General features: G+C 37.0%; 1 protein-coding gene and 1 pseudogene across 2 annotated transcripts in view; both read left to right on the top strand.

The window, feature by feature from the left end:
• Fgf12 (fibroblast growth factor 12) overlaps positions 1-14,411 on the top strand; it is a 533,909-nt gene that overhangs the window by 83,763 nt on the left and 435,735 nt on the right. The window lies entirely within an intron of this gene.
• LOC147825388 (polyadenylate-binding protein-interacting protein 1 pseudogene) overlaps positions 1-14,411 on the top strand; it is a 68,932-nt pseudogene continuing 54,521 nt past the window's right edge. The window contains exon 1 of the transcript XR_015441147.1: positions 1-14,411. This exon is cut by the window's right edge and continues 54,521 nt beyond it. The product of XR_015441147.1 is annotated as a polyadenylate-binding protein-interacting protein 1 pseudogene (transcript).

Here is a 14,411-nt window from a genome sequence, read left to right on the forward strand (position 1 = left end):
GTGAGTGAGTATTGTCAGAGGCGCCAGAGTGGCCCGGCCATCAGCTGTTGGGCCTGCCCAGGGGGGCGGGGGAGTCCTCCTCACTCTGTCCTGGTGGCTGGTCTGTATGAACTCTTTATACTTTATACATGTTAACCCCTTGCCAGATTTGTAGTTTGCAAATACTTTTTCTCAATCTTTAGGTTGCCATATTTAATTTTGTTGATTGTTTCCATTCCTGTGCAGAAGCTTTAAATGCATTAATGATCAGAGGCTAATTTCTGCATCTAGATGGTTCTCAAATGTCTCCATATTGAATTAAGTATGCTGAGTGGGCATTAATTTTTCAGTGGTTCTTGAGAGTCACTTGGGACACAATCACGTTATCACTTCACTTCCCAATGAATCTGACAGTGTTTTATTTCAGTGGGATTTTTCCAATCCAGTACTCCCACAGAAGTGAGCTGTAACTCATACAAAATGAGCACATCTATAAAACCAGGAACTAATACCTACTTTGTGGGCATGTGGTGAAACTGAATTATTTCATGTTTCTAAAGAACTTTCAACTATGTGAATAAAATGTATTATTCAATTGTTAAGTGCTTTTATTTTTTATTATTTCCTCTAGTATTTCCCAGTAGGTACTTTGCTAGTAGGCTACAATGGCAGTAATTATAGTACAAGCTGGCATTTGAGTTTGTTTTCAGAGTGCATGAAACTACAGGTCATGTTTTAATGAAATCTTTTCCTTCTTCCTCCCACCCCTAGAATCATAAGGTACACAGATACTGCCTCCTTCTGTTAGATGTTCACAATAATTTATTAGTATTTAATAGTAATAGTGCAATAAGTATAGAAAAGAATCAGATGAAAATCTTTTTCCTGTTAAGATCAAGTGATTAGTAATGTTTCTAATTTTAATAATACAAGACTGTGTCTAACGGGAGGGTCAATAATAGGCTGTATTCAATAATTGTCAATAGTTGCAATTGATTTTTTATGTTAGTAGACATCTTAGTTTGGATAAAGGGCATTGGATACAAAAACAAAGTTCCTCTTCCATAATATACTCATGAGTTCAGACTGGCATATGATGTTTAGATATCACACATTTAATGCCCACCTGGAAAACAAACACGAAAACCAGCTAGCATGTTATAATAGAAAGAACTGGGCTGGAGGCCAGCCACTTCCTTAGACTCAACTCCTCCGCTACTTAGCAAGTTTTTCTTTTTCTGAGTGTCAGAGTCCTAATCAAATTTCATTGTGCCTTTGCTTTTCAAATAGTGCTCCTTGGAATTTGAGAGTTAGGACAGATGCATCAGGGTTTCTGCCAGCAGTTAAGTATTTTCCATTAAATATTAAAGTTGTTTTATGTTCACAGACCCCATTTATTATTTCTTTCATGTATATGGTAAGGGTCTTTTCAAATGTACATCTGTATGTTTGCTCTTTTGAAAAAAATTCGACTCTGTAATCCAAAACATTGTTTCTAGCTCTGGAATTCTATGACTTACAGAGGGTTATTAAAAATGATCTTGGAAGATTCTAAATGTAGGCTCTGAACAGGTTTAACTCTTGAGGTCTCTGTACCACCATAGAAGCTCTATTAAATAAATAAAATATTCAATAAATAAATAGCATTTGGAAGGCATATACTCTGAAACAGCTACTGGAATGCTTGGCTAATTACCTGCTATAAACGTTCTCAGGATCTTACTTCCTGCTAAGCATTAGGTATAGCCACATTTTTACTGCCAGGGTCTCTGGAATCATTTAGTCATGTGTGTGTGGCTCAAGTGGAATGAGCTATAATGCCTACCTAAGTGCCCAGTGTCCTGGGGAGTTACTTGAAGCACAAAGCAGAATGGAACTCAACAATTTGTGCTATATTAGCACTTCCCATTTCACAAGGTAGAGGCTTTTCAAATGCCAATTCCAATGTCTATTTCTCTTTCCCCTATGGAAATCTCATAGTTCTGAGCCACAGAAATCATTTCAGAAGCAAACATTATAAGCTGGGCTTGCATCTTTCAGATGCTGCAAAGAATGAAATGGCGAGAGAGAAAGAGAGAAACAGGGACAAAGATTCATAAGTGCTAATTGTCAGTGTAACTACATTATCGTTTAGTAAACAAAATAGTAAAAGAAGACTAAATGCTCAGAAATGTATGTTTAACTGTGTTGAAATTATAGCACTCAATCTTGGGCACACTACTTTTAAAAGATGGCACCAATCTTAGTTCTGTGTATGACACCTGAAATCATCTACCTGAAAACCAGGCTTCCCTGGGGGTTGGAGCCATTGTATATCATTTGGAAAGATGAATGGGAAAGATGAATTTAGAGAGTGTGGCAAGGCTATGCCTCTAACTGCTGCTGTTCAAAGGCTTTACATTTGGAGTTGTTGGTACAGTAGACTCCTCGGCCTGACATTTTACACCATGCCATGTCTGCTGCACGCTGTGCATGTCCAGTGGCTTTCAGAGAATTGGTGGATGGAGTGGAAAGCCTGCCATAGAGAAGTGCAACCTCCATCCTCTGCTGGACTTCTGTTTTCTGAACCAGGCAAGTCCTCGTATGTAAAATGTGTAAAGATTTGTTTAACATCCCTCTTAGGTCTAAAATTACTATTTTCATGCCCAGGAAAAATTTCGGCCTCTGAGTTTCATCTAATTATTTAATAGCTAATAATAATTATTATGAATGTTTATTTTGCATTAGACTCTTTACTTTATCAACTTTTTTCAACTTTACCATGACTTCCTGAGAATACCTTTCCCTCCACTTAACAGAGAAAGGAAATGAGACTTAGGAGCGGGGTGGTCTACTCTTTGAAAGTCACAGACTTGCACAGCGGGTCAGGAAAACTTCAACCAGGCCACCTGACCGCACAGCCCACAACATCCTGTCAGTGCTTCCTTGCTTCCTTGCTTAGCACCGTGCTGAGAATTTCCAGGGGCCACAGAGACAGATATGATAGACATTTCATCCTCTGAGAGCTTGCAGTTATGAGTGAAAACATTAAGAGAACTAGCAGGCAGCTTGAACATGAGTGGCCGGGACAGTGATGCTGAACATGGCTGTTAGGGGAATCTGGAGGAGAGAGCACTAAGAGTTTGGCTTCACTGGAATGTCACCGTCAAAGCATTGTCAGCAGTCAGCAAGATTTCTACTGCCTTGTTCAGAGCAATAGGAGCAGGAGAGAGACACCATAAAAAGAAGAAATAGGATATCTGCGTATCAGCTGTGTTCTCAGTGATCCATCCCTTGGTGGAGTGGACAGCCTATGATAGTCAGGTGGAACGTGTCTTGCCAGGTGACCTTGTGCAAGTTAAGCAGTCTTAGGCTTCCTTCCACTTCCCTAATCAGTAACACTCTCTTCACTGCCACCACCTTTCTCTGCTCTCTGTCTTTCCAAACATCCTGGCCACCCTGAATATATACTCACTTCCAACACTGCTTTTAATTTAGGATTAGACAAGTAGAAGATTTTTTAAAAAGTCCTCTCTTATAACATCTTTGTTGTTCTGCTGGGTGCCTGAGTCATCAGGGTGAAGCCCCATGAAGTCACCTCTGCTAACCAACATGGCCAAGTCACCTTGTAGCGGAGAAGTACTCAAGAGGCAGAGTAGCCAACAGCCAAGACCATTCCCTAATCTCTGTGACAATCTGGACATGCCACCATGGCCCCACACTTCTTCACAAGAGCCCAGCCATGATCCTATCCCTGACTTGTGAAGGAGAGATGAAATGAAGATGTGACATGCCATCTTGGAAGAGATTTATGAACGCATTTGTTGACTTGTGCATATTTCTATCATATTTCAATATGATAGAATTTTGATGTTTTATATTGATTTTTAAAATATGTGCAGTGCTATGAAGGAAACTTTTTGCAATGATGGAAATGTCCTAAGTCTATGTACACTGTCTAACACAGTAGCCACTGGCCACCTGTGGTATTTGAATCTGAGAATCGTGGGACTTACTGAAGGATATATACTCTATATCATTTATCTTCTAGATCCCAGGGTCATTTTTAGAATATTTCTCAATGCAGTTTTCAAGTAGCTACTATCCATTGATTGAATTTTTCAAAAGAGAAAAGCCTGTTTGCTGGTTTTGAGGTCCTTAGAGTTAAAATGTATAGTGTATTTTGGCATAGAATTATTCACTTAAAACTTTATGACCAAATGATCTTTACAGGTCTTGTGATGACAGTGCTTGATTCTATCAATAAGAAGGGGATCATTTCTACATTTTAACCACACTTCTTTATAGAAGTTCAGGAGAGGCCGGGGATTTAGCTCAGTGGTTTTGCCGCCTGCTGCGCAAGCGCAAGGACCCAAGTTCAACCCCCGGTACCAAAAAAAGAGAAGTTCAGGAGAGAAACCAGCTCTGAGTCACTAAGAGCTGCAAATATATGGCTCTCTACTTAAGATAAATGCCTCCACTGCCACATGAAAAAAGAAAAGAAAGGAAGAAGGTGCATCAAAGTGATGAATTTACTGGTTTAAATGACACCAAGTAACTGATTGGTCAGTTTGTTTTTGGCTTAGTGTATATGCAGCCTCAGGCCATGTCAAAGTTATAGGTATGTATCTGTGGAGATTTTAGCGATTTCGCAATGATGCTCTTAAACACTAAACCAGGCTTGGCCTAAAAGAAGAATTCAGAGTCTGGAGGTACTTGGAAAACATTCCAGCTTTCTAAACACTAAAACAGAGGCCAGGGGATTTGGCAAGCTCTTCAAACCAGGTTATACCATTGACTTTTAAAACTGTGAACCTGTCCAATTATTTTGTGATTGTACTCATAAATTATGGTATTTTAAAAAATATTTCATCCCTTGGTATGACCTGATACTTAAAATTATTCTTGTTAAGCTTTCACAATTTTTCTTCTTAAATACATTCATTAATTAGTTAAATAAAATTTCAATGAACTGAAGTATATGAAATCATTCATTCACTTATTCATCATTGATTTATTATATATCTTTCTGGTACAATGTTTAGTGCAACAGAGGCTGAAAGATAATTCAATATGAACCTTCATGAGACTCTGATCTTTACTTTTGGAGTTAGTTATGTGAATGTGAGTGTGTGTGTGTGTAAATGTGCATTTAAACATGCATATATGTGTACATGTGCACGTGTTATGCAGCTATATACAGTTGTTAGTATTCATATTGCAGTACCCTTGCAGATACCAAAAATTTCAGACCCTCAAATACTTATATCAAAAGGACATAGGGCTGGGGACTTAGATCAGGGGCACAGTGCCTGCCTGGAAAGTGCAAGGTCCTAAGTTCATTCCCCCTTACCAAAAAAAAAAAAAAAGGAAAGAAAAGAAAGAAATACAAAAGGACATAGTATTTTCACTTAATTTACTCTATATTCTCCTGTATATTTTATATCATCTTTAGGTTACTTTTAATATAGAATCTAAATGCTATGTAAGTAGTTATTATACTATATTTTTTAGTGAACAATGAGAAATCTACACATGCTTACAATTTTTTTATGTTAACTAGGTTATGAGCCCAAGGCCTTTGCACTGAACTATATCCCGCTTTTTTTCCCCTTTATTTTGAGATAGTGTCTTTTTAAGTCACTAAGTTGCCCAGGCTGGGCTCCAATTCATGATCTTCCTTTCCCAATCTCCCAGAATGTTGGAATTACAAATGTATACCACCAGGGCCAGCTTCAAATACTTTTGATCTGTGGTTGGTTGAATCCACTGATGCAGAACCTATGGATATAGAAGGTCTACTGTATGCGCATCCAGATACATATGCAAGCTTGTATTTACAGAAAGTTATATTTACAGAAAGAAATAGAAGGAATATAGGAAGGAATGAAGGGAGGAAGGAAGAGAAAGTGAAAGAAAGAGGGAGAGAGAGAAAAAGAGAGAGAATCTTTAGGGATGCACTTGGACTTAAATTTCAAGCAGGCAAATATGAACTGATGGGAAGGAGATTATTAGAAGAAACAGAGCATACAGTTTTACTAAGGTAGCAAAGAATGAAACCACTTAATTCATTCCCCCTGATTGAACACAGAGTTGTCCAGTAGTCTCCTGGGATGTGAAGAAATTGCTGAAGGTGGTGGTTGGGTGTCAGGCTCGGGTATCACAGGTGCAATGAACATCATGAGCTTTCTGTTGTCAGCTAAAGGGAACTGTAGCGGTTTCCCCAGAGGACTGACATGCTGTTTAATTCAAGGGGGATGATTCTAATTTAGATCTCATTGAATGAAGCGAAGCTCTTTCCCAGGTGTGGTAGATGAACCCCAGAGCCACATCTGTGCATCAGATGTGTCTGACTTGGGATGCTTCATCAAACAGAAAAATTAAGTGATTTGGATGTGGGCTGGATACACCTTAGTTTCTGTCTCGCCTCTACAATCTGTGCATTTTTAGAAATCGCCTAGCTCTGCTGTAGTGGTGAATAGTATACCCCCAAGATTCATTCTCATCCAGAACATAAGAATGTGACTTTATTTAGAGATAGGATCTTACAATGAGACCACACTGTGTTAGGGTGGGTCCTAAATCCAAGGACTACTGGGCTTAGAAGAGGAGGTAAGGGCACAAGGACGAAGATGTGTGAAGGAAAAGGTAAAGACTGGAATGATGTGTTTACAACCCAAAGGATGTAAGGCCTTCCAGCAGCCACCAGAACCTGGGAGGTAGGAACACAACAGGTTCTGTGTCACAGCCCCTAGAAGGAACTAACCCTGTTAACACCTTGATGTCAGACTTGTGGCTTCCATAACTATAGAGAATAAATTTCTGTTCTTTAAGGTTACCCAGTTTGTGGTGTTTTATTATGTTAGCCTTGGAAACCAGTTCACCTTCGAACCTGGCTTCATTGCAGAATAGAGACAATCATTCTCAGGGACTTTTGGTGAGAAATGATCCAGAGTCAAATTAAGAAGAAATTTGTCAATTATTACATGTTAAACAGATAATATCTGCAAATTTAAACATCAGTTTTCTTGGACTGTGAAATGCATCTCATGGCTACTGAGCACTAACCATGTATCAGCCAAACATTAGGCACCTTACACTGGGTATCTCATGACAGAATTTATATTTGGTTGTCTAATCTCACATGACTTTGACTTCTTGGCATTGAAAATCTAATATCAACAAAATTTTGCGTGTTTTTACTTTCTAGGAGGAAAATGAGAGGTATGGTCAAAATGAAATGGTTAAAGCATTTTTATTTTCTGGCAGTGTTTTTCATTATCCAGAACCATTTCTTTTTTCCCCCAGATAAGAAAAGTGTTATGCTATGATTTAATGCATAAAATAAGTACAGCAAGTTAAAATAAATTTACAAGGGGTGTTTGAATTCCGTGTCTTGCCCTTTCAATTACTATTCACTTTTTCCTAGGAAAAAATCACACCTTCACATTCTTTTGTGCTTTGGATTAGATGTGATCAGGGGAGAAAGGAACTCCTTGTACCATGTAGTAAGTGCAGTCTGAAGTCCCAGAAGAGAATGCATATGTAGAGCTGTTTAGCTCAGATTATTTCCACATGATTCAGTAAATATTGGCTAATTTATTTGTATTGCTCTCCTGCTCCTGAGAGAACTATGAGTTGTGTTCTTTTGCAACATAGAAGCTGAAATGGAACAGTTCAGTCGTGTATCAAATAGGTAAAAGGAATAGGTGCTGTAGCTGGGGATGAGCTTTGGATTTTTAATGCTTTTACTCATTTATGAACTCCCCACACTAATAGGAAGACCAAGGTGTCTGTATATCCATGACCATCCTTCGGCTATCCAAGGAATTGTTCTGGGCTTCCATTATATCATTTATTATAAAATCATTCTCTCTCTCTCTCTCTCTCTCTCTCTCTCCCTCCCTCCCTCCCTCCCTCCCCTCTCAGTTTCTATTCTGCTGGCTTCCATCTAGAAATAAAATGTTAAATAAATAAATAAATACCATTTACTTTGCCTCCTACCTTCAGTTTGCCATGTCTAGTGGAAGGCAGAGAAAACCCAGGAGTAACGTGGAGTAACCCGTCCATGGGCTAGACAAGACCACTTGCTTTCAGCGAGGTGTAGTAGAGGTGGGTAACTGAAATGTACTAGTTGTACTAGTGCTAGACTTGCCAGCAGGTGGGAAAACTATCTAGATGTGTGCCCAAAATGGAGCTCAGTCTGGTGGGCAAATGATATCAGCATGATTCTAGTAGGCAGTTGCTGTGGTAAGCAAGGAGTGCTGTGTTAGGTGAAGTAGCATTAGATCCTAATAGTTGGGTAGATGTGTGAGGAATGCTTTGGGGCAGGTGACTCTCAGGCTTGTGGATGGTGGCATCAGAAAGTAGGACCTAGACACTGGCCTGAAGTATAAGGATAGGACATTTCCCTGTGAATGGGGGACCGGAAGCAAATGATGGCCAACAGATGAATGGAAGACATTGGACTATGAGGTAGGTTAGCAGAAAAGAATCTCTAGTATGAGAATGAAGGCAACAAGAGTGGCAGTGACAGGACCTGGATAGAGTGATAGGAATGGACTGACAGCAACAAGGACTTGATACTTGGAAATTCGAGAAAGCAGACCTTGAGCCACGTGTGTAAATTGGTCCCTAAGACAAAATTTGGGAGAAAATAAGGACTGAAAATGAGCCTACAGGTGTGAAATATAGCCCTAACCTCAGCTGTCATGTAGAATGGTGGAGGTATTTGGAATCAGCATAGGCCTTACATAGTTTCCATAAGAAAAAAGTAGATTTTTTATTGGTGCATATTAATTGTACTGAATTATGGGTGTGATTTTGGCATATTAGTACACGTATGTACATACTTGTAACACCCCCTCCATTAACCTCCCTTGCCATTTCCTCCCCTGAATCCAGATTTCCTCCTATTCTCTAGTACTCTTCTTCTAAAACAGGCAGATCTTTGGCGTATTTTATCACAAACAGGTCAGGGCAGAAGAAAGATAGTAAAAGTTCTAGTTAGCTTTTCTTAGTTGTTATATACATGAACTTTACTTATTTCAAAAAATTATTTCCAGCCCTGATTTCTCTATCTAGGAATTTAAAGTCTTGCTCTTTATGGAGAGTTTCCAAATGCCCTTCTGTGGGCTTGGATTGGGTTGCTAGTAAGTTTCCTGGGGAACATGTTGAACATACATGTTCCTGGGATTTTAACCTCTGTGATTTTATTTGAAGTAGCCAGGTGTGGGTTTCAGGAAGATGTGCTTCTAAAAGGTACCCTGTATCATTCTGAGGTGGAAATCTAGATGGGACAACATTGGCCTAAAGACTCTGGGTTCACTTCAACACTCTGTGTTTATTATTTTCTCCCTCCATCATGTGCCTTTGTACCATTTTGTGTTCATGAGCAGGATAATGTTAAAGATCTCATCAAGCAGTTTATTGTCACACTATTTCCAAAGAATGCTGACGTCTAGAAGCCAATGATACAGGAAAGCTAGTTTTACTTACCTGCTCAGCTCTGACTCCGCAGGAACTATCACAAGCCTAATATCCAATGTGCTTTCATGGGATTGCTGAGCCCATTTTTGAAGACCCATAAATCTGGCTTTCTTGTGACCTCTGGTGAGTTTTTCCTATGCTATGAGGTGTTTCTGAAGCATAATTGGTAACACCTATCAGGCATTTCAAATTCTTTAGCATGAAAGATGGTTATATAAATATATATAAGACGAAATCATTCTGATGATACTGCTTTGCAGGAAAAAGGAAAGATTCCCTGGATTTCATCTTGGATGAAGTAAATTAGTTTGCTGCGTGCAGCAGGTTACTTTGGGGGAAAATATATTCTATGACCCACATACTACCTGGTTCTCCAAAAAGATCATTTCTTACTCAGGAAGCAAATTAATTGTTTTTTCTGTCAGGAGAGAAGTAATTTAAAAACTCTTCCTAAGTTCTAACCTTCATAACCAGTCATGGAAGTTTGCACTTTTTCAAAAAAATATATATTTAAAGGGACTATTAGGAATTTTCTAATTTATGGAAATCATGTCCCAGAGAAAGGAAAGAACTTGTTAAAGACCAAACATTAAGTTAGATAACGTCAAGATAGCACTAACTTTGAGTTCTCAACTTTGCATTCAGTGCCCATAAATATAATCAAAAATAAACTCTATATATATATTAGTCAAGATTCTCCAGAGAAACAGAACCAGGTGTCTGTGTGTGTGTGTGTGTGTGTGTGTGTGTGTGTGTGTGTGTATGTAACAAGTTATGATAATGGCATGAGTTGAATGACTTTTAAGGCAGACAATTCCCAATGTCTGCAATCAATAAGCCAGACCCTCAGAAGAGCTGATGGTGAGATTCCAGTCCACACCCAAAGCCTGAACACCTGGAGAACGGAGGGTGCAAGCTTGAGACCCAAGAGGAGCTGGTGCTTCCATGTGAGTTCAAAAGCAGGAAGAAACCGGATGTCCCAGCATGAGGAGCTGCCCTGTTACTGGTGAGAAGGTCAGGCCTTTTGTTCTGTTCACACCCTTACAGATTGGGTGAGGCCCGAACACATTAGGCAAGGCAACCTGCTTTATTCAGTCTCTCTCTTCAAAGGTTAATCTCACCCACGAATTCTCGCACAGACACCTTGAATAACGTTTGGCTAACTAAATGTCTGGGCGTCTTGTGGTCCAGGCAAAATGACACGAAGAGTTAATCATTACAACACCTATCAGAAGAACCAAAATAAAAATTCATGACAACAGAAAATGCAGGCAAGGATGTAGAAAAAATAGATTACTCATATATTTCTGGTGAGAATGAAAAATAGTGCAGCTAATCTGGAAAAACAGTTTAACAGTTTTTATAAAGCTGATTATTAAATTATCACACTTAAATTTCATTCTTGAACTGTATTCCAGAGAAATGAGAACTATGCTCAGATAAAAACCTGAATACTATTGTTCATAGCTTTTTTATTTATAGTAGCCTCAAGCTGAAAACAGACTAGATGTCCTTCAGTAGTCAATGGTTTAACAAACTAGGGGTGCAGCATACCATGAAATACTACTCAGTAATAAAAGTAACAAACTACTGATACATTGAACAACTTGAATGAGTCTCCTGGTACTTATGTGGAGTGAAAAGAAGCCAATCCCAAAAGACTGCACATACTATGACTCCGTAATAATTTTCAAGTGGAAAAGATGGACACAAACGATGCCTTTATGCTGCTCTCCAGTGTTGATGGGTATATATTAAAATAGACACTTCTACAGTGTACTGGTGGGAGTACAAATTACTATACTGTTGAAAATAATTTGATATATTCAAATCTTTTGATCTTATAATTTCACAACTGTGAAATAGTACTAGGAAAACTATCAGAAAGAGAAATGAAGGTTATGTAGAAGTATATTTATAGTGTAGTATTATGATAAAAATCTCACATGGTAAAACAGTATTTTTGCATGCTACATTAAAATTTTATTTTCCAAATAATTTATTAATTGGAAAATGTTCATGATATAATATTAAGTTCAAAATACAATATAAGAGAACATGTTATTTATTATATCACAAATTATATATCAACCAGTGCCTCGGTTCACAAATGATTCTTTCCACGATTCTGGTCACAAACCAAGAACTAAATCAAATTCAGTGGTTAGGTTCAATGTTGATCTTATGGGGAAATTTGATTTGGTTCTCATTCAGTTTGGCTTGCAAAAAGAATCACGGAGAGAATGGTTTGTGACCCAAGATACCACTGTATATCAGGCTAGCTGTACAACTTTGGGTGACTTGTCACATATCTCTGCAAATCTCTTATCTGTGCAGTGGGGATATAATAGAAATGCTCATCCTTTTTAAAATTCAATAGAGTTCTTTTAAAAATACAAATTTTAAAGCTGATATTTAATAGTAGTTGTTTCAAGGTAATAGTAACACTACCTGTATTTATATTCGTCTGTGTTTACAAAATCTTCCACAATTAGCGTGAGCATATGATACTTTCTGTTTAAAAAGTAATTACGTGTGTATAATGTATGAACATGCATAAAATATCCAACTGATGCCAACTCTTACTCCAGTCATGACTTACTTCTATTAATACATAAATCACCACCAGAGTGCCTGCAGCTAACCTATTTCTGAGGGAAGAATTTTCAAAATGTATACCCCACAGAAGTATTCATTAGTTTCTCTTAGACAGTGAAAGTCTGAAGGCTATTTAACTATGGCCAAGTTTAGGCATTCGAGTAAAAGGGAATGCTTTGATCTTGTAGAATAGAAACAGTGTGCTGAAAAATATTTACTGTCCTTTTTGGCAGTAGATAATTAATTTGCTTCCTGGGAAATTAATCACTAATGAGATCATTAAATAAATAACATATGTTAATTATTTCAAAGAGATTGATATAACATATTGGTGATTAGAATTGAGAATTCCAGCCATTTACTGGGTCAGGTTATGAAGTATTTAATCATTTACTTATCCCTGGTGAACATTTAATTTGCCTTTAAAATGACAGCCATTATAGCAGTCATTGGAAACGTTTGTAGACCAGACTTATTACCAGATTGTCAGAGAGAAGGACAATCTTAGGAAACATGAACCTACAGAATAAAGGCAACAGGCATTACCTCATTGACCCAATTCAATCTAATTTATCCAAATATATACACAAATATAAATAAGAATTTATCTTAAAAACCTTTACCCTCAAACCCAAGACTTTATTAAAAAATGCAACTCACTGACATTAGGTTTCTAAAGCTTAGAAATATATAATGTTGAACCATTGTTTTGCCTGTTACTCATTCTCATTCTTTTGGTTCATGTTCTTTTGGATTTCTATGTTTTCAGGGGTTGTTTCCATACTTTATAACTAATAATTCCTAGGGATCATTAGTAGCAAAAAATGATTGGTAGCAAAAAATGATTGGTAGCAAAAAGCTTGGAAAAATATTACTTTTTCAAACAATAGGTTTTCTGAAAATAGAGGTTGTTTCCTCTTGGTAATTTACTCAGACTCTAGAATTCATATTCTTTGTTGAAAACCATCAATGTTTGAGACCAATGTTTCTTATCGTTTTAAAAATGATATTAAAAGGGGCCGGGGATTTAGCTCAGTTGGGCCATGCCTGCCTCACAAGTGCAAGATCCTGAGTTCCATCTCTGGTACTGGAAAAAAAAGAAAAAGAAAAAAAATGATATTAAAAGAACTTGAGCTAACTACTTTCTCATTTTTATTTTTAATTTAAAAAAATCACTTCGAAGGAAATAAAATTTAAATTGTTCTTAAACCTATGTAAATATGCTCAATCTCACAATAAGAAAAAATCAAATTTCTGATTAAAAATTGATACACCATTTTAAAAATCTCAAAATTTTAATAATGAGAAAAATTTCTGATAGTGTTTCCTGGACTACAGAGGAAACAGGTTCTCATATGGTACTGGTGTGGGAACTACTATAATTTCTACTGAGGGCAATTTGAGAATTGCAATATTTCAGAATTACAGATACACACATTTTGATACAGAAATTCTACCTTTAGAAATTTATCCCAGATACACTTTGACATATGTAATTATGTGTAAAGTTCATCTGTAATGGCAAAAGATTGGCTACAACTTAAATGGGGACTAGTTAATTGGTAGTACCACCATACAATGGAATCTTTTTTCTTTGAAACATAGAACTTTTAATGTGCTATGTGCAATATTGTGTTTTAGCTATCTTGTTAAGTAGACAAAGCAAAGGTACAAGACTGTGAGCATAGTCTCCACTTATTTGCTTTTTACTAAAATACATTTATAAAATATCTCTGAAAGAGATATTTTAACACATCCAAACAGCTGCATTATGGAAGAGCACTGTTGGCTGGAAGATACAGTGTAGATGAGATTTTAAACTATGTAGTCTTGTCTACATTTTGAATTTCAAATTATAATGTTACATAATGAGAAAATACATTTTATATATAATAACAAATTTATATAGAATATATGATAGTTGCTTAAAATCAACTTTCTTTTTGGAGTTATTTTCCCCAATCTGTTCCTGAAATAAGAAAGATTGTATATAATTATTTTATAATTATGATGAAAAATAATGTTTTTAAATTTAAGGCAAAGAACTGGCTCTGAAGCATTGAAATCAGTTTATTGTTTCTATTAATTAACATTAGTCATATGTAATAAAACATAAATGGAGCAGGTAAGTATGTGAAGCCCCTTTCCCCTATTTTTCTCTACTTCCCCTTTCTCTTCTTTCTCTTTCTATACCATTCACTAAAATTGGGAGGATTTTCATAACATATTCACCAAAATATGCATACATAGATGATTATTATGGGTTAGTATTTATATATTCATTTTCATAAAGTGTTTTCTATGCTTATATAAATAGAAAAAGGACTAACTACTTTTGTGCATATACCAGCCTTATTTTAGTGGGG

This window comes from Heterocephalus glaber, unplaced genomic scaffold, assembly GCF_053883595.1.
Source record: "Heterocephalus glaber isolate CG9 unplaced genomic scaffold, H.glaber_assembly_v1.0 deba00001504, whole genome shotgun sequence".
Taxonomy (NCBI): domain Eukaryota; kingdom Metazoa; phylum Chordata; class Mammalia; order Rodentia; family Bathyergidae; genus Heterocephalus; species Heterocephalus glaber.